This window comes from Dipodomys merriami, unplaced genomic scaffold (assembly GCF_024711535.1).
Source record: "Dipodomys merriami isolate MVZ:Mamm:240054 unplaced genomic scaffold, mDipMer1.0.p SCAF_17, whole genome shotgun sequence".
NCBI classification, from domain to species: Eukaryota; Metazoa; Chordata; class Mammalia; order Rodentia; family Heteromyidae; genus Dipodomys; species Dipodomys merriami.
Genome location: NW_027203048.1, coordinates 28650126 through 28670540, shown reverse-complemented (window position 1 = coordinate 28670540; position 20415 = coordinate 28650126). Strand labels below are relative to the sequence as shown.

The 20415-nt window shown below is 33.5% G+C and overlaps 1 long non-coding RNA gene across 1 annotated transcript in view; it reads left to right on the top strand.

Annotated features, from left to right (window-relative positions):
- Positions 1–2321: 2321 nt before the first annotated feature.
- LOC138829044 (uncharacterized) overlaps positions 2322–20415 on the top strand; it is a 33864-nt gene continuing 15770 nt past the window's right edge. Inside the window, exons 1-2 of the long non-coding RNA XR_011372476.1 lie at positions 2322–2463; positions 4704–4794. This is a non-coding gene — a long non-coding RNA (uncharacterized lncRNA). The remainder of the gene's footprint in view (positions 2464–4703; positions 4795–20415) is intronic.

Below are 20415 nucleotides of genomic sequence, written 5' to 3'. Positions count from 1 at the left end.
AAACATACATCTCAATCTGGGGTTTTTTCACTTTTTTCCTTTGAATACATTTTTTCTCTTATATTAATATATTCAATTTCCAAAATAATTGCTTGGACTGTGAAGCATCTATGAGATTCTTGCAATCACCAATAAAATGGCAAAATTAACTATAGCTCTATTCAAGATGAACTTGTTTAATTCTTGCCTAAAATGTTATACCACCAAATATCACAATATCTTTAACTTAGGGGACATTTGTTCAATAAATTTAAAGTGTAAAAGAAGCAAATGGAAATACGCAGAGGTCATTGGTGGTTGTCTGAGGATCTAAGGCTGTAGTTTTTCACATCTTTGAGAGATGAATTATCCCAAGACATAGCTAGTGAATTCATGAAATATTTGCAAATCTCAAATGAGGATTTTTATGTCTTGTGGGAAAATGCTTGAATAAAATATTTACATGGGCCTTATGTGATTCAGTAAAACTATCTTTTCTTTCCCTTGAGTTCTTCTCCCGTACATTTTATAATGACTTCCATGAAATCATTTTCTTTCATGCTGACACCATTCAGATTCTGCTTTATTGAGCTGACGATAAAGAGATAATATTTTTTTTCTCTCTGCCTTCCATGGAAAGAGACTAAAATCGTGACTGATGAACCCTTTCGAACCTCCTATCTATCTTACTGCATTATCTCTCTCATTCTCTCAGCTCTTACGCACTGTGACAATTGTGCATGAAACCAGACTGTGGCCTGTGTGATTCATTTGACTGGTCTTCAACACTTTCAAAATGTTGCTTTTCAGAGGAGAGGTCATGAAAGCTTCTATATCAGATTACAAACCCCCATATATATATGCTCGGGATACATTCAGCCTATAAAGGATATTGCTAGCATTTTCTTTTTTTAAATTTTTTTATTGTGAAAATACTGTACAGAGGGGTTACAATTACATGGGCAAGATAATGAGTACATTTCTTATCAAGCATTGTAGCCTCCTCCTTTATTTCCCCTTCCCATCCCTTCCCATCGTCCCCCTGTCCCCCCACCCAATCCTCCCCGCTACCCCCCCACCAAAGTTGTAAAGTTCGTTTTTCAACATAACGACTTGTACATCTCATTGTTGCATTGGGTCCACCTGTATCCCTATTTAAACGATTTGTTTTTCCCCTTCCCCTCCACAAATTATACCGACATCAAATACAGTGAAAGCTGGGGTTATACTGTGGGTAAGAGACATAAAAAGCAACAAAGAAATAATCTTATAAATGTGTTAGAAACAATTGCATGAAAGAAAAAAAAAATTGAATACATATCTTAGGGTTTATTTCCCTAACATCACCTTATCTGACCTTTAACATTTTCTTGATGAGATAAAAGAATAATTCTGATAATCTTTACTAATGGTCAAAAAAATCTATAAAATAATATAGTTGTAGAGATCAAGAGCCTTAAAATGTTACTATTATAAAGAAATAATATTTAAAGAAAAAAGATCACTGCAGTAATATAGACTTAAAAAATAAAACCAGTCTATTTTATTATCAGTACAGTCAAATTATTGATGAAATTACTCTCACTAATTAGAGCACATAAAATCTGGATGGGAAAATTTGGAATGCATTGAAAAAACTACTTTTTGTGGTGGATTCATTTTTGCAAGTCAATTCTTCACGTTTAGATAATTTTAGATCTACAGCAAAACAAATCCTGGTTGCTTGAGATTTTAATAATAGATCTAATTTAGATTTTTCTTAACCATATGTGACTTCAACAGACACTTTTAAATGTTGTGATGATCTTAGAGATACAATATTTGCAAATATTTGCTATTACAAATATCATTAACACAACTTTTATATCACAATTAAAATCCAAATGAATTTCTTTAAAACAATCAACTCAATCAAACCTCATTACTGCAGAATCAGTACCTTCTTTGATCCTACTGGTTAAAAGCCACATGCATATATACAGTTGATTGGAAAGTTAAGTAATATTTCAACCTGCCCAAATAGAATTACCCAAACACAAAATTGTGTTTTTACACATATACAGTCCATTGCAATCACCAACACTGGATATCTGCTAGGAGTATTTGAAGTCCTGAGTTAATAAGCTACTGAGATTTCCTTTAACCAGTCTTCTGTTATCCTTTCTTGCCAATCAGTGATTTGTGGATGCATTGGGTAACATCAGCAGTAGCAAGAGTAAGCCTTGATGAGAGTCCAATTCTTTTTGTTTATTTTTTATTGGGGGGGGGCAGAGGGTTGGTCATGGAGTTTGAACTCAGGGCTTGGGCACTGTCCCTGAGCTCTTCTACTCAAGGCTCTGCTACTGTGAGTGCCATTTCTGGTTTTCTGGTGGTTAATTGGAGATGAGTCTCATGGACTTTCCTGCCTGGGCTGGCTTCAAACAGCGATCCATGGATCTTAGCCTCCTGAGTAGCTAGACTTAAGTTGTGAGCCATCAGTACCAGGTGAGAGTCCAATTTTTTTATCTATGGGAATTGCAAGTTGCCAGTGACAAGGGGTAAATGGGCTTTGCCTATAAATTGGTTGATACATGTCCTCCCAGTTCAAGTACTTGTGTGTTGAAGCACTCTGGGATGGTTGTGTTGTACACAATGACAGTCACATTCACACTTCCATGAATAGTTGCTTTAGATTTCAGGTGTCCATGAAAACAGCCAATTGGGAACTAAAGGCCAGCAATCTGTGAGGCATGAATCAGTTTTGTGTTGGCCTTTGTAGAGTGCTTCCTAGCCTCAACATGTCAAATGCAACTGAAGATAAACAAAGCAGAGTGAAGCCTAGTGGTACACACATGAAGTTCTCAGTACCTACTCCTCCATCTCACCTCGATTTAAATCTCCCTGATGATCTTTTTTTTAAATTCATTAAGTAAATATTTGTTTTCCATCTACCAAAGGCTGTAGACTTCTCTAGGACTGGGGCCATTGTGATGAATAAAACATAATTTCCTTGCCCTCATAGAATTTAATTTATATTCTAGTGGAGAAATAAATATTAAATAAACAAATAAATATTAAATATGTCATTAATAATAATAAGTGTTGTAAAGAAAACTAAAATAAAGCAATGAGACTGAAATGGCAATGGTACTCTTTTGTTGTTAGGAAGGATGCTGGAGTTGACATTTGAGATGAGACCAGGAGGGAAAGAATGAGGAGAGAGACATGTGTTCAAATCATAAAGACAAAAATGGTACAGACATAATGTCTATTTTCATTTTAAGATTTTTTAACACCAATGGAAAGTAAACTGGGAGAGGTAAGTTAAGTTGAAAGCACAGGAAGGCAGTGAGTACAATCTACGGGTACAGGTTTGAGGTACTAGTGACTAGACCAGAGGGGTGGCAAGAATGAATGGGTTGTATAAACTTACCTGTTGCATGCAATATTTTGAACGTAGATATAATATGATTTTGTCACTGGTTGACTGATTGTTGAGACATGAAAGAAAAGAAGTGTTTATGATAAGTCACCATATTGAACCTGAGAAACTGGATAGATGGTGGTGCCAATGAAAAAGAAAGAAAATACTAAAGAGAAGTAGGCAATAGAGGAGAGATAAACAGGACCAGGAGTTGTTTTATAATCTTATTAGTTTGGAGATAACTAGTAGACATTCAAATATAGGTGGATACTGATTTGTAAATTTGGTCCCTAGTAATTTTGTCACCATTAGCTTGTGACTGATATTTAAAATCAGTAGCATGGAAAGTATTATATGTATATATACATATATATGACTTCAAATAATTAAAATAACTAAATAGAAGAGTAAATCATATATATGAAATATTATGTATATATGCTATTCTTAGGCAATTGTTATTATTTGTATATTATATATGTACACAAAGACAGTTTCAGCTTCACACAAATCCTGAGATAATTATCATTATTGTAACTATTTATTTCATATGAAGAGCTTTAGTCATAAATAAGTCAATTAATTTACATTAGCACAGCTTTTCACTGCCCAGATGGAGTGAAATTAAGGGGTTAAATGGGAGAGATGACTGCACTTATGTACTAATATGAAGGAAACAAAGATAATTATTAAAGTCTATTTATTTGTTTAGTGTAATATTTAAAATATGTTTTTAAGTACTGTTGGGGACAAAAGCTAATACTGAGTCACTAGAAAGAACTCTATAATGCTGTTTATAAAACTATTAATGTACTATATTTCAGAATATATTTAGAATTTGAACAAATGGAAACATGGTATAGTGTTAGGCTTATTGAAATCATGTATTTGTATAACAAATATACTGAGCACTGATTATTTTTAGTTAATAGCCAATTTACTAATGTTTTTACTAGCTAACTTCCAATACTGTATTTGTCCCACCATTTTTTTCTTGTCCTTTCTTGAACTTCTTTCATCATGAATTCTTCTAAGCCAACAATGTCACATCTCAGATATTATGAGTATAGATCCTAGTTCATTTTCGAGCTACTCTCTAGGAGAGATAACTTTTCCCACAATCACTCATCACAGGCAGAACTATAATAAAAGTTTTCCTGTTATCTAGAAAGCAAAATAACTTCTGAAATCCTTAAAATATTATATATTGAAAAGTTGATATTTTCTATAAAACTTAAAGTGGGTTAAAATAAAGTTTCTGAGTGTAGATACATATTGTCTTGTTTACTGAAAGTATTTTTTTGTTTTTTCTCTTATCAAGTGCTGAAATATACTTCTCAAAAGCAGGATCCATGTTCCAAAATAAAAGAAATGCATAGACAACATATCTTCTGGATTTGATTCTGCGCAAGGTTAAGTTCTATGTTCTTTACCTTTATATTCTTTTTTTACCTTTATATTCTTATTTTACTTTCTTTCTTTCTTTCTTTCTTTCTTTCTTTCTTTCTTTCTTTCTTTCTTTCTTTGATTCTGAGTAAAATATGATTTGGAGACACTTGTATATGCAAAAAAATCTATGATATGCTGGAAAAATACACAAAAGTAAGTATTAATAACCCCTGGCTTCAAAAAGTTCATGGCCTTGTAGTATTAATATAACCAATGGGGGGGGGCACAGTGCAAAAGAGACACAGTGGGCACTGCCTTCAATAATGCATAAAACAACACTAATTCACCATTTAGGTAACATATTTAAGCACCAAATATATAATGGGAGAAAGACCTAAATAATTCTTCCTTAATATCCTAATTCTCTATATCTCTTAGATATAAACAATAATTCTTCCTGAGAGAATCAGGAGGGATTCATACAACAGGATTCATGAAAAAAATTCAGTAGTAGGCTGGGAAGGTGGCTCAGTGGTAGAGTGCTTGCCTTGCATGCATGAGGCCCTGGGTTCGATTCCTCAGCACCACATAAGCAAAAGGAGAAAAGCCGGAAGTGGCGCTGTGGCTCAAGTGGTAGAGCGCTAGCTTTGAGCTGAAGAGCTGAGGGACAGCGCCCAGGCCCAGAGTTCAGGCCCCACGACCGGACCCCCCAAAAAAATTCAGTAGTAGAAGACTTCAAATACTCCTTTTTTATTTTTAACTTTTTTATTATGAAAATATTCAGATTCATTGGAAAGTTGATATAATCATGCGATAGAACTATATTCATCCCTTCATTCATCTACCATCACTCTATCCTTAATGGAATTCAAAATAAGTGACAAATATAATGGTACTTTGCCTTCAAATTATATTTAAGTTATTTTTGTTTTTTTCTGTTGGTCATGGAGCCTGAACTCTGGCCCTGTGCACTGCCTCAGGTCTTCAGCTCAAGGCTAGCATTCTACAACCTGAGCCAGAGCACCACTTCCAGCTTTTTTCTTTTTGCTTGTGTGGTGCTGAGGAATCGAACCCAGGCCCTCATGCATGCAAGGCAAGCACTCTACCACTAAGCACCTTCCCAGCCCCTGTTTAAGTTATTCAAATAACATTTCCCTATACAGAAATGTATGAGGTTAATGTGGTTTATGACTTCTGTCGGTTGGATTCAGTAGTATGGCAAAACATGTCTATTATGATACAGTATAGGGCTTGGCATAATGATGAACTTCAGTTATCTCAGCAAGATTTCAGATTCAGCTCAGTCTGGGCAAAAGGTGAAATGAACCCAAAGATATGTATTTAAATGTTTTTTCTTTCATGTGATTGTTTCTAACTTATTTATAAGATGATTTCTTTGTTGCTTTGTATGTCCCTCCCCCATGGTAGAACCCCTGCTTTTACTGTATTTGATGTTGGTATAATTTGTGGAGGGGAAGGGAAAAAACAAATTGTTTAAATAGGGATACAGGTGGACACATTGCAACAATGAAATGTACAAGTCATTATGTCGAAAAACGAAGTTTACAACTTTGGCCAGGGGTCGGGGGCGGTGGGGGTAGATGGGAAGGGATGGGAAGGGGAAACAAAGGAGGAGGCAACAATGCTCGATAAGAAATGTACTTATTTCCTTGCCCATGTAATTGTAACCCCTCTATATGGTATTTTCACAATTTAAAAAAATAAAGCACAAGACTCTATCTGAAAAACTTTGACTGCTAATGCAGCTCACGTCGTGGAGTGCTTACCAAGCATGCACAAGGCCAGAAGTTCAGTTCTTAGTACAACTCAAAAACAAAGATATATTTATTGTTCTTATCCTAAACATTGAGACAGTCTTTAAGATTTTATACCCTATTCTCCTACCAAAGCAAGAAAATAATTTTTCTGACCACTTTCATGAAAGATTAGTTGAGCCTGCTCTAGAATTTCAGCAAGATGAATATATGTTGTACACAACAGAATGTATTTGTTAACTTTCATTCATGTTTCATGAATCAATGGTTCATTCCTTCATTCACTAGGTAATATTTCATAATACAAATACTCCAGTGGGTTTTCTTATTCTTTCATTCTCTTTTTAGTTTTCAACATGTTGTTTGAATATGACTTGTTCTCAACAGCTTTATTGAGGAAGTACTCATCACCACCCCACTAATGTTGATATTTTGGGATGTGCTAGGAATTTTAGAAGGTAGGACAGAGCTTCATCAAGTAGCTCAGTGGGATCCTGTCTTTGAAGAATGTACCTAGTTACTGGTCCCTTGACTCTCTCTGTTTCTTGTCTGTCATATGGAGAGTAACATTTGTCACATGCTCTCACCCTTATGATGTTTCTGCCTCACTACAGTCTTGTAGTCAACATAGTCAACAGATGTGGACTAATACCTCTGAAACTGTGAGTCAAATAAATCCTTCTTTCCTTCTGTTGTTTTATCAGGTTTTCAGTTACAGTGACCCAAAGTTTGACTAACATGCAGCTCTTACAAATAATGCTTCTGTGAAATATATATGCATATATAGTGAGAAAGATATATGCATAGAAAGATATATATTATATTATTACATATATGTATATATACCTATATAGACATCTATGTATATATACATATAAATTGATCTTTGAAAAACAGGAATAATAACATCCATGTCATTAGATTAAGATTAAATGTGAGTAGAATTAAATACTCCTTAAGACATATTAACTTAATGGTCAACATTTTATTTTTACCTAATACATGTTGAGCTTATCATCATATGTTGTTTAACACTGTTTGTATATTAGCCACTTTTTGTTTTTTTTTACCAAATCTTAAAAATTTAACACAAACAAGATATATACAATATACTGGCCCAGATTATATTAAGGTTATCAAGACTAGGATTATATTCATTTCATAGATTTTGTAGATGCAAATGAATTTGTGTTTTCACCCAAGATGGAAACCTTGAGTGTGGGAAACTGTTTAGAATTTGGTCCAATGAAAGATGTTCGGAGAATGAGTACTGTATAACATTTTAGAACTGCTTGTATGCAATAATAATAAAGAACAATATGAGAACTCATTGGCATAGGCAGAAACTTTTTTCAAAGAGTCCCAAGGGCACAGGAGATAGGAGAGAGACAAATAAGATTACATGAAAATAAAATGTTTCTACACAACTAAGGACATAGTTATTAAACAAGAAAATAGCCAACAGATTCAGAGAAATCTTTACCAGCAATAACATTCAACAAAGGCCTAATATCTAAAATATATAAGGAGCTCAAGAAAATAATCCCTTCAAAGATAATAAATCAATCACTAAATGGACAAAGGAGCTAAGGAGAGACTTCTCAGAAGAAGTAAGAATGGCAAAGAAACCATCCTTTTTGGCCATAAGGGAAATGCAAATCAAAACAACTGAAATTCCACTTCACCCCAATTAGATTGGCCAGTATGGTGAATCCCAACAACAACAAATTTTGGTGAGGATGTGGGAATAAAGGAATCCTATTACATTGTTGCTGGCAATGTAAACTAGTCCAGCCACTCTGGACATCAGTCTGGAGGTTCCTCAAAAACCTAAACATAGATTTCACTATGACCCAATCATAATACTCCTGGGCATCTACCCAGAACATCAGAAGTCACAATTCTGTAAAGACACTTGCAATTCCATGTTCCCTACTGCATTATTCACAGTAACAATGGAAACAGTCCAGAAGCCTCAATACATGAATGGATCCCCCAAATAGGAGACCTATACAAAATGGAATTTTACACAGCCACTAGAAAGAACAATATTATGCAATTTGTGGGGAAATGGATGGAACTAGAACAAACCATGTTAAATGAGGTTAGCCATGCTCAGAGAGACAAACAGCATGTGTTTTCTCACAATGGCTCAATATACACTGGGACGGGATGTAATAACTTATACAGGACTCTGGGCTTTCACACAGAAACAAGAGGATACTCTTCAGAGAGGAACACAAAGATACAATGCTTATGTGCATCTTATCCTATATGATTTTTAATAACTTGTGATTGAGTTTTTCCTATAGGCTGTGTGTACCTTCATTGCCTACGAATGGATCACCTGTTTTTGCTGTTGTGCCTCAGGTACGTCATGGAATACTCAACTACACTGGAGGGAGCTCAATCATGAAGCTTATATTTCATTGTTAGTAAGTGGTGTAATGGCTTGAACCAAAATTACTCGTACATCAATAACTGATGTTGAAATGTCAGAATACTTTCAGAAGAATTACCACTTTAAAAGTAATTGGCAGATATAAAACACCTGATAGTAAAGACTCTAATATATGTTGATCCATGAATCTCTTACCTGCTTAAAAATTGAAAATGACACTCTTTTGGTAGTACTAGAGATTGAACTCAGAATCTGTGCCAGGCACTGCCCTATCTTGTGAGATATATTTCAGGGTTTTTATTCATAAAACAGAGTCATATACTTTTGTCTAAACCATCCTCCAATTATGATCCCCCTACTTGTGTATGCTGAGTAACTGGAAATACAAGTGTGTGTTACCACATCATACCAATTTTGAATTCATATTTCCAAAATTCACTGTATGTGGAATCAAAATTGAAAAGAACATGTTTATCAATTAAGTTTAAAGAAGTAATTATACATTTTAATAAAAGAAGTATATTTTTCAAAACTTAAATCTACTTGAAAGAATGGTATTGTTTTATGCTATTATGAAGCTCTTAACATCTCTGTGAATCAGAAGAAAATTTTATATCTGTTTTTTCATTCATTTTAATGAGGTATTGCTTTAAATGAAAGAAATAGAGACATGAATGTGTATCTGTCAGATATATATTTATATGTGCATAACCTAAACTTTTGTATGATGACCTTCCAAAAGTATTCTTCAAATTTTATGATATACTGTTGCCATTCTGAGTTTGCGAGTTTTCTGTTTCCACTTTCCTCGATTATACCTGGAATCCTTCCTGGTATAGGATCCAGTGATTTCAAACAAATGTTGATTTTATTTACTTTTAAAAAGTGACAGGGGTAACAAAATCTCTCAAAGTTACTGGGATTTTTGATGTTTCCTTTAACTAAAAAGAAACTTGTCATACAGATATATAGTATTTTCATAATATTTATTTTAGTTAAGAGAAGATCTGCTAAACAACATTCATTTCTCTACTTCATAGGGGAAAATCCCAAAATTTTATTATATATAAAAAATTCTTTTACTCGAGACCTATTGTTCCTGTATTTATTTCATTCACAGTTAAAATCCTAAACCTGAGAAATATGCACACAAGTGCATATTCAACTACCTACAAATATGGCAAATGTTCCTAAAAAAGTTAGGGTTACAGACCAATGAATCTACTATAAATTGAAAATGCATGAATACACCTAATCTATTAAAGATCATAGCATACTTAACACAGCTCACTAGAGTGCATGGGTTGTTTCCTCTCACGATTGTGTTTCTGACTGGGGGGTGTGGCAAACTTTCATTGAATAACACTAGAAGAAGGTAACTAACACACATGCCTCATATGGAGAAGCACAAAATTCAAGTTTTGAAGTCCAGTTCCTATTGAATGTATATCATTTTCATACCATTATAAATTAAAACTATCTTAAGTTGTGGTCCTTAAGTATATATATTAATATCCCTAAAATGAATGGAAGTATGAATTTTTTAACATTAGGGCCACAATGTGAAGGATCCATTTCATATACCTATTTAAATGAATTTTATAAGTGAGGAATTAGGCTGTTGTGTGAGGTATTTTATTTTCTCACATTATAAAGATCCTGAGATAGATGGTGAAGAATAGGTATCATGTCTCCATTCATGCTGCTTGTGATCAGGTACTTTCTGTTCAATCACCTAATACTACTTGTTACCTTCAGTCATGAAGTGGCTTTTTCACTTCCATAATCTGTATTGAAATTTTACAAGTTAGGAAGGGTAAAATTGGAGAAGGGTAAAAGGTTAAAATGTATATATTAAAGAATATACCCAACAGTGGTAGTAACAAACATCTCATTTTCCATATCTGGGTCCCCCAACAATTTTTCCAGAAAGCAGCATAGAAATATGATGGGGCTGTAGATGTGAGATTAAAAATCTTTACAGTAAAACAGAAAACTTTAAATTGGTTTATGTTTTGGGATATAAAGCAAAATATTGATAAAAGTCATCATTGTAAGAGTAGCTTGAGTGTACTCATTCTGACTAAAAAATGTATGATTCAACTTATATGATGTTACCAGAATATTCAGATTCATAGAGACAGCATATAGTTTCCAGGAGATAAGACATAAGAAAATGGTGTAGTTCAATAAGTATAGTTTTAAATTTTACAAGATGAAAAGAGTTCTAGAAATGTCTTATAAAACACTGTGATTATATATTATACTATTCTATTGCATATTCAAAAGATGGTTGAGGTTGAAAAACTTGAAGTTAATGCATTTGTTACAACGTATGTGTTTGTGTTTAAATTTGAGTGTAGAGTGGAGCCAATGGTGGCTCATACCTTTAATTTTAGCTAGTCAGGAGGCTGAGAGCTGAGGAGTCCCTTTCAAAGCAACATGGACAGAAAAGTCCTACAGACTCCTTTCCAATTAACCAGTAAAAATAAAACACAAAAAACTGGAAGTGGAGTTATGACTCAAGTGATAGAATGCCAATCTTGAGAGAAACTGCTAAGAAACAATACTGAGGGCCCAGAGTCTAATCCCAGTAACTGCACCAAAAGAAAAAAAATTGACTAATTCCATCAACAAGTTTTTTTTTATTAGCTATAAAATCTTTTGGTTGTCTTAAAGATGCAGATTTCACAGGAGTAGCTACATAATATTTATTTTATATAATTAAGACAAATTGACTACATGCCTCAGAATTATTGATACAGTTGATAACATAAAAGTATATTTTGGATTTATAGATAATTTATGTTTCTTATTCCTAAGTACTTTTGATTAAAAACACTTTACACTTGATTTAGAAGATGTGTAACATAAAACCACATGTTTACAACTTAAGTGATTATGACCAGCTGTTTTGGTTTGAATCCTGATACTGGTGCCATTAACAATTCACTAAAAGCAGATTCATATTACTAAAATTATTAGTCATTCAACAGTTCATGGAAATTATCATGATTGCATACTTTATCATTAGAAACCTCAGAACAAATAGGTTAAAATCATTCAAAAGCTATCAACAGAAGTGCTTTTTAAAGCACACAAATGTGTCTTTCCCTCATGAAGCATTGAAAATTACAAACAGCAGAATAGTGTTGTAAACCAAAGAAGATAGACTAATACATTCATTCAAAAACATTCATTGGACCTAGGAATGTTGAACTGAATCTGCAATAGGAGTGACAGAGACAGGAAATTTAAACCACTGTCCACCTTCCTCCTCAAGCTGTGCAAAGTTAGGGTGGAGGTCCTTAGATTCTGCTCATGTAGGTGAATCTGTGATAGATCCTCTTGATCATGGAAGGTATGCCTACGTCTCCTGCAATGACAAACTCTATGCTCTTGTTAGCTTCTAATTCCTTCTTCATGGTGTCCTTGGACTTTTTTTGTAAGAAACTTTGCAGTCTCTCCTAGGTTGGAGTCAGATGTTAGAGCAAACAGTAGTCAGCAGAAGACTAGACTGAAGCTTGAGGATTCACTTCCAAGATGCTTTATCCCTATCTTTGGTTTTGGTCCTGGACCAAAACAATCCACTTGCATGCATATATGTACTTTAAATCCCTTTCCTGAGAAATCCAACCAATGTCAACATTTTTAAGCTATACAATATATCAAAGAGATTCTCACACCCAACTACCTTAAAAAAATCAGGAATAGATTTGTTTACACCAATATTGCCACAAAACCACAAGCTGGCACTTGAAGGATGCACTAAGTCCAGAGACATTGCAGCAAGGAGAGAGGGAGAACAGTGGAAGCTGCAAATGTCATCCTCAGATGTAATAGCCAGCGCTGTCACCAAGACCTTCTATCCAATGGTGTGGACCATGCAAACTGCACTGCAGTAACTTAGGTGAGTTGAATTGTAGAGAAAGCACTGAGAGCCAGTGCATCTCTAGCATTAGCCCCCAGATGTATCTTGGAAACCTCTCTAAAACCCAAGTAGCATGGTTCAAGGAAACCCAGCATTTCTTGTCTATTATGGGACCTCATAAATTAGCAGAACAGCTAGTGAATTAGAAAGGAGCCTGGAGAATTTAAAGACTGCTGAAAGTAAAATGGTGACTAAAACTAGAATCTTGGGAATTAGAAGGTCAGCCCTTGGGAGTCACTGCAGGAACAAACAAACAGCATTTTAAGACTATCTGTCTGTGCTAGAGCTCAGGCTCTGTATTACAGGCACCAAAACAAATCTCCAGACAACTCCTTCTGGCTAAAATAGTAGAGATTAGAACAACAACAACAAACAAACAAACAAAGTAACGAAAAGATGCAACAAAAACACTTCTTTTGTGGTAGAGAATCCAGCTACTTCCCCAACAACAAGGATAATATTTAATGTTGGTTTTGCTCTTTATCTTTTGAGTTTCTCTTTTTTCTCTTTGTTCTCTTTTTTTCTTGTGGTTATATGTCACAATACCTATTAATAGTCTATTTTAACTATTTTATCTCCTTAATTCTATTATCTTTCTCTCCTCAATTAGACTTGTATTATTATTATTTTTTCCTTTTTTCTCTGTTATCCCATCCATACCCTTTACTTGCTGTCATTGTTTTGGCCTAGTTGTTAGATAACCAGATCACTTTGTGTCTGTTTGTTTTTCCTTATATCTTCAACCGAATCTTTTCTTTTTCCTTCTTCTTCTATCTTTTTATATTTTCATTAGCTCTCGCTTTTCATCCATACTAAGCCATGAATCTTTGTTGTTCATTAGTATTATTCCTTCTGTCTTTTCCCACTAGTTTACTTACTAACTCATGTCTTCCTGGCTTATTAATTGTCTTCCCTCTTTTTTTTCCTCTTAAGAAGAGAAGACAGTAGTTATAACTGATACTATTATTGGTTACTGTATTTATATAGTAGATTTTTCTATCAACTGTGGTTGCTTCTGCAGCTAGTGGATCAAGGATCAGATGCAGTGCTTTAAGCATAGTGAGCCAATGTTGAAGTTTAAGCCACACCTCAAATCAGTGGTAATAAAACTGACCACAAACTAGCCATGAGTCAGTCTTACCTAAACATTGGGAAAAAGGAAGGATGTAGAAGATTTAAATTACCAACAAAACACTTTACACCAGATACATAATATCAATTTAGAAAAATAAGAAATATGAAAAACCACAGATACATGTCTCCTTCAAAAGTCAACAAATTCACACACACAAAAAACTTGAATGAGAGTCAAGTGGATGACATCTCAAACAATGGACTCAAAAGAACGATTAAAGCAATGAAATTAAAAAGGAAAAATTATATAAACATTTGAATGGATTCACAGAGAATACAAATAGATTAATGACAACTTAAAAAGAAACAATGGATTAGAATACAATTTGAAAAAAATAATAAATAAACAAACTCTGACAGAAATCAAGTTGAATTTCTGAAATTGCAAAGCCCAAAACTAAAATCATTTAAAAAAAAATCTCAGTGGAAAATCTTGTGAATAAGAAAAGAAAGATGGGGTCTCAGAGCTTGACAATAAGATAAAGGAGCTGGAAAAGATAAGTACAAAATGCTAAGATATAAAAAAGAATAGGTTGCAAGACTCAGGACAAACCACTAAAATACCAAAATGTGAACAATGGACATAAAGAAGGGGTAAGCTAAAGCCATAGATAGTATATGCATGAAACAGCAGTAGAGAATTTCATCAATCTAGAGAAAAAAGAGATTATCCAGCTCTAGAAGACTTGCAGGAAAATAAACGTATATGATCAGAAGCACTCAAAACATATCATTATTAAGATATTAATTATATAGAATGATAACAAAATGAATATTGAACATTGAACACTGAACAAAGATGCGACAGCTCACATTAAAAAGGAAATTTCAAGACAACTGCTACTTGCACTTTTAATCCTCAGTGGCTGAGATCTGAGGATCAAGGTGTAAAGCCAGCCCAGATGGGTACATCCTTAAGACACTTATTTCCAATTAACAAGCAAAAAATAGGGAAATGGAGTATTTGCTCAAATGGTAGAGTGCTAACCTTGAGCAAAATGCTCATGGATAATGTTCAGACCCTGAGTTCTAGCCCTAGGATGGGCATGAAAAAAAAAAAAAGAAAGAAGGAGTTTCATAAAATAATAACAGATATTTTTAACAGAAACTCTAAAAACTCACTGTTTACAGGGCTATTATAGCCATATGTCCCTCCTCTTTTCTAGAGTTGCTATATTTTCTCCCTTTAATATCACATCCAGTATATGTGTAAATAAACCTCAATCTGGAGTTTTCTCTGAGGGACTATATTTAACTATAAATATCATTAATAGTTACTTGAATCTTCAAATTATCTTTTTCATTGAGTAAGCTTTAATATTAACATTTATGTTTCATAACAATTTTTTCCTCTATTGATAGAATATGTACTCATCTTTCTCATTTCTGATATTTGTAAGTTTGTCTTTTCTACTTTTCCTTTTGTTGGTTGTAAGTTAATAAATACTATTATTGATCTTTTTTATCTTTTTTCCCAATGATTTTATTATGCTTTTTGTTTTTTATTCACTAATTTCTATTCTGAGTTTCATTATTTCCCTTTGCTATTTTAGGTATAATTTTTCCTCTTTTCCTACTGATAATGTGAAAGTTTCAGACATTAACTTGAAACCATTCTTTATAATAGAATTACTCCATTACTACTTCAGGGATAGTCAACCAAATATGGGATTCTGTGATTTGATTTTTGTATGGCTTAAGATAAATTCTAATTTTTCAGTTGATTTTTGAAACCATGGTTTATGTTCATATATATATATATATATATATATATATATATATATATATATATATATGGTTAAAATAGTTTTCAAATATCTAAAGTTGTTCCAGATTGCTCTGTAATTGATTTTTAATGTAATTCCACTGTGCTTAGAGAAGATATTTTTTGCACCCTTTTTGGTTTGTGGGGCTTGAACCATGGGTATGGGTGCTGTCCCTCAGCTCTTCAGCTCAAGGCAAGCACTCTACCACTTGAGCCAAGCACCACTTCCGGTATTCTGGTGGTTCGTTGGAGATGAGAGTCTCACAGACTTTCCTGCCCCAGCTGGCTTTGAACTATGATCCTCTGATCTCAGCCTCCTGAGTAGCTAGGATTACAAGCGTGAGCCACCTACGCCCAGCTTTTTTTGCACTCTTAATTTAAATGAAATTTGCTTCACGGTCTATCCATATTTTATATAATATGACCTATCTTGGTAGACATTCTCAGAAATAAAATGTGTATTTTTCTATTATTAGGTGTCAGAATCTATAAATATCAAGTAGGTAGTTACTTGAGTATGTTCATATCTAATATTTCCTAGCACATTTTATTCCATCTTGTTCAGTTCTGAGATATGGGAATTAAAATTTCCATCTATTATCATAGCTTTCTTTGTCTCTAGAGTTATATCAGTTTCATTTAAAGGACTTTGAAACTAGGGCTGGGAAGTTGTATACTTTCATAGTAAGTATATGTATTTACATATACTTACATATTAAATGAATGCATAGTTTACCATATTAGTACTCTTTTATAGCTTTGTGTACATTTCCATCTGTACCATTTCCTTCTTCCTGAAGATTCCTTTAAGTATGGTAGTGTTCTGCCAGTGAAAAATTGTTGAGCATCATATGTTTTAATATCATCTTCATTTTGGAAAGACATTTTGCTGGATGTATATTCTAGGCTGACAGTTATTTTATTCAGTACTTTAAAATTGCCACTTAGTTGTTTACTCAATTTTATGTTTTTCACCAATTCCTCTGATTTGATCCCAATCCTTGGTCATCTTCACATAACATGTCTTTTTCTTCGGATATTTTTAAGATATTTATTTATTGGATATTTTTTTCTTCATTATATTTTTTGAGAAAGTTGTATATGATGCATATTATGTTAGTTTCTCATGTACATCTTAGATGTATGGCTTTATTTTGTTTATATTGCCCATCAATTCTCAATATTTCACCATCACCATCTAAATATCACCATCTAAAATATCAGTTACACATATTTTAACCACTTGGTTCCATCCTACAGCTTGTCTAAAAGTGAGGGACACAGACGAGTCCTAAAATCATATTGGTAGAATAAGAACCTCTTGCCATTTGGGGAGCTACCAGTAATTTAATAGTTGCAAGAAAATGCAGTGGATCAGATTAATCTTCCTTGGTGAGATTCTTTTGTGGACTTCCAAGAATATTTATGAGATAAGAAATCTGGAAAGGAGGCTGAGAGACCATAACTGCCTGTTGGAAAGCATTGTTGATTCATATTTATATATTAAAGTAAGGTAATTTGTAGCCAAAGAATGACAAGGCATGTGAAAGAATATGCCTTTATAATAGAAATGAGAATGAATACTCCATGAGCACCAAATGCTTTTATCTAATCAAAGAATATACGGTAGCTGATAATTTGTGGTGCACATCTTAAATTCTAGGTAGTCAGGAGACTGAGATTTGAGGATTGAATCTAGCCTGGACATTCAAATTGATGAGACATTTTTTTCTAATTTATCAGCAGAAATCTAAGAGAGGGTACATGGATCCATGAGCAACAAAGCCCAGAGAGAATCCGAGACCCTGAGATTGAGTTGTTGTAGGCCCCGAGTAAATAAAAATAATATTAATAATATTATGAATCATAATATTAATTTTAATATAAATAATATAAACATAAACAAAATAACTATAGATGATATAGATAATATAAATTATCATTATTATTATTTTAGTCATGCCAAATTCAATAAACATCATATTCACCCATAGCATCTCAATATTTTACATTGTGTAAAGTTATATTATGTATTTTTACTAGTAATGGCCATGGCTTCATAAGTTTTATTTTCACAAATGTGTTTGTGTATAGGCTTATATTTGTGTTTGTTTTCTTTTGTATAAGAATCTATAAAGGAATAAGTAACTAATTAGTACTTCTGACTCTTGACATATAAATGTCCTAAACTGAATTCATACAATTTGGCTGCTGAAGTATAAATATACTAAACTAAATTTTTCAAAGGAGCATACTAATACAACAAAACTCAAGGATATAACAAGGTTGAAAATTATATAAACAATTTGAACTGTCATAAAAATCCAAAGTACATTGCACAGAAGGCAGATTATTCAATGGAAGCATTTATATAGTGACAGTATTCTTTTCCCATTTCTGAGGCCATGGACTGACACTCCTTAGACCAGTATAATCTCTGCATCAATCTTGTTATATTGTAATAATTATAGCACAAAACATTAAAATTCGAGTCTTTTCCTTTTGAAATACTATTTTATTATCTTTAGACAATGTATCTTTAGACAGTTTAGAGTTGCCTTTCAAAACAGCAGTTTACGAATACAATGCAAAATTTTAATCAGTGTCTCCCCTTTCAACATTCTTATCCATTCCACTCACACCACCTCTTCCCTCATTTGAAATTTGTAGGATATATATTAAAATTTGACTGCATCCTCCCCACTTCTTCTCTTCATTCATCTTCCCCTTTCCTTTGGCCCTGCCCCAACTCTTTCAAGTATCCATTTGTTTGTTTTGTTGAATTATGGATTTGTCTTTCTACAGAAATATATGGTTTGGCTTCTATCATAAATTTACCATATTCCAATTAGTACCTTTAAGTATACTTGCATACCATCAAGTGTATTTACTTATATATTTATAAATCAATTCCAGCTTCTACATATGAGGAAAACATGCAACTTCTTACTTTCTGGACATGACTTGTTAACATAATCTTTTCAAGGTCCTACCAATTTTTTGCAAAAATACAATATCAGTCTTCCTAACAAAGGGATAAAATTCCAATGTGCATATGTACCACATTTTCTTGATCCATTGAGGAGCATCTAATATCCTACCATACCTTGGCTATGATGAATAGTGCTGCAATGAGCATGGCTGTGTTGGCAGCTTTACTGTATCATGGTTTATAATCTTTAGAATAAATCCCAGAAGTAGAATTTAAGGTAGTTGTATGTTTAGTTTGGTTAAGAAAAACTTTATTCTAGTAGTGTTTGTAGAGCATTTTGGGAACTCTGCTCTGGATTATTCATTAACTGCTCTGTTGCCTGATTATTATGAACAGGAGTTGAGATACCTAGACTTGCCATTTTTCTTGTGCTTCTCCTGCTTCCCATTTGGTTTTGAAAGCCAAAGCAATTGTGAGCTAGAACACTATTTTAAGGCAAGCATCAACCAGAGCCCTGAAGTTGCACAGATTGACACAGTCAAACTGTGCACAGATAAAATCTAGCTCAACAGATATAATTCAGTTCAACAACAAACAACTAAGGATTAATAGATTAAGAAAAATCAAAGGAGTCATAGGTCCCATGATTTCCCTTATTTGCAATAGCTAGTATATATCTAGGACAAGCAGAAAAGGTCAAAAGCAAGTACATATGACCATGTAAGATGATGCTAAGCAAAATGAGCCCCAAGATAGGGACACAAGAATTTGTATCTTTCTTGATGTTTTTTAAGGTATTTATAATGTACAATATGATTTTTTTTGTTTCTTTTGTATGTTCTTCCCCCATGGTATAACTCCTGTTTTCACTGTATTTGATTCTGTCTTGTATATATATATATATTTCTAATTTGGGGAGGAGAAGGGAAATAACAAAATGCTGAAATAAGGATACAGGTTGACCCGTTGTAACACTGAGATGTACAAGACACTATGTTGAAAACAAACTTTACAACTTTGAGGGGGGGAGGGAGGAGTTGGGGAGATAGGGATGGAAGGGATGGTAGAGGATAAACAAAGGAGGAAGTAACAATGCTTGATAGGAAGTATACTCATTACCTTACTCATGTAACTGTAACCCCTCTGCACAGTATCTTTACAATAAAAAAAATACTAAAAAAAAGAAGATAATGCTATGTTTAAAAGGTCAAAAAAAACCTTTATACTGTATTCCAAACTGGCTGAACTAGTTTATATTCCTATCAACAATATATTAAAGTTTCCTTTTGCTCACATTCATGTCAGCATCTGTTATTGTTTGTAGTATTAATGATGGCTATTCTAACTGGGGTGAGGTAGAATCTCAAAATTGTTTTGCTTTGCATTTCCTTTATGGTCAGAGATGTTGAGCGTTTCTTCAGGTGTCTGCTGAACATTTTTACTTCTTCTGAAAAGTCTCTATTTAATATATTAGTGGACTTATTAATTGAGTTTTTGATTCTTTGGGGGTTTTGTTTTTAAGCTCTCTTTATAGCCTGGATATTAGTCCATTGTTTGATGTATGCTGGTAAAAATCTCCAATTATGTAGGCCATCTTATTAGTTTGTTAGCTATGTCTTTTCTCATGCGGAAACTTTGCGATTTGATGCAATCACATTTATCTTTTTTTAAATTTCTGTGCTTCCATATATTTATTATGAAAGATT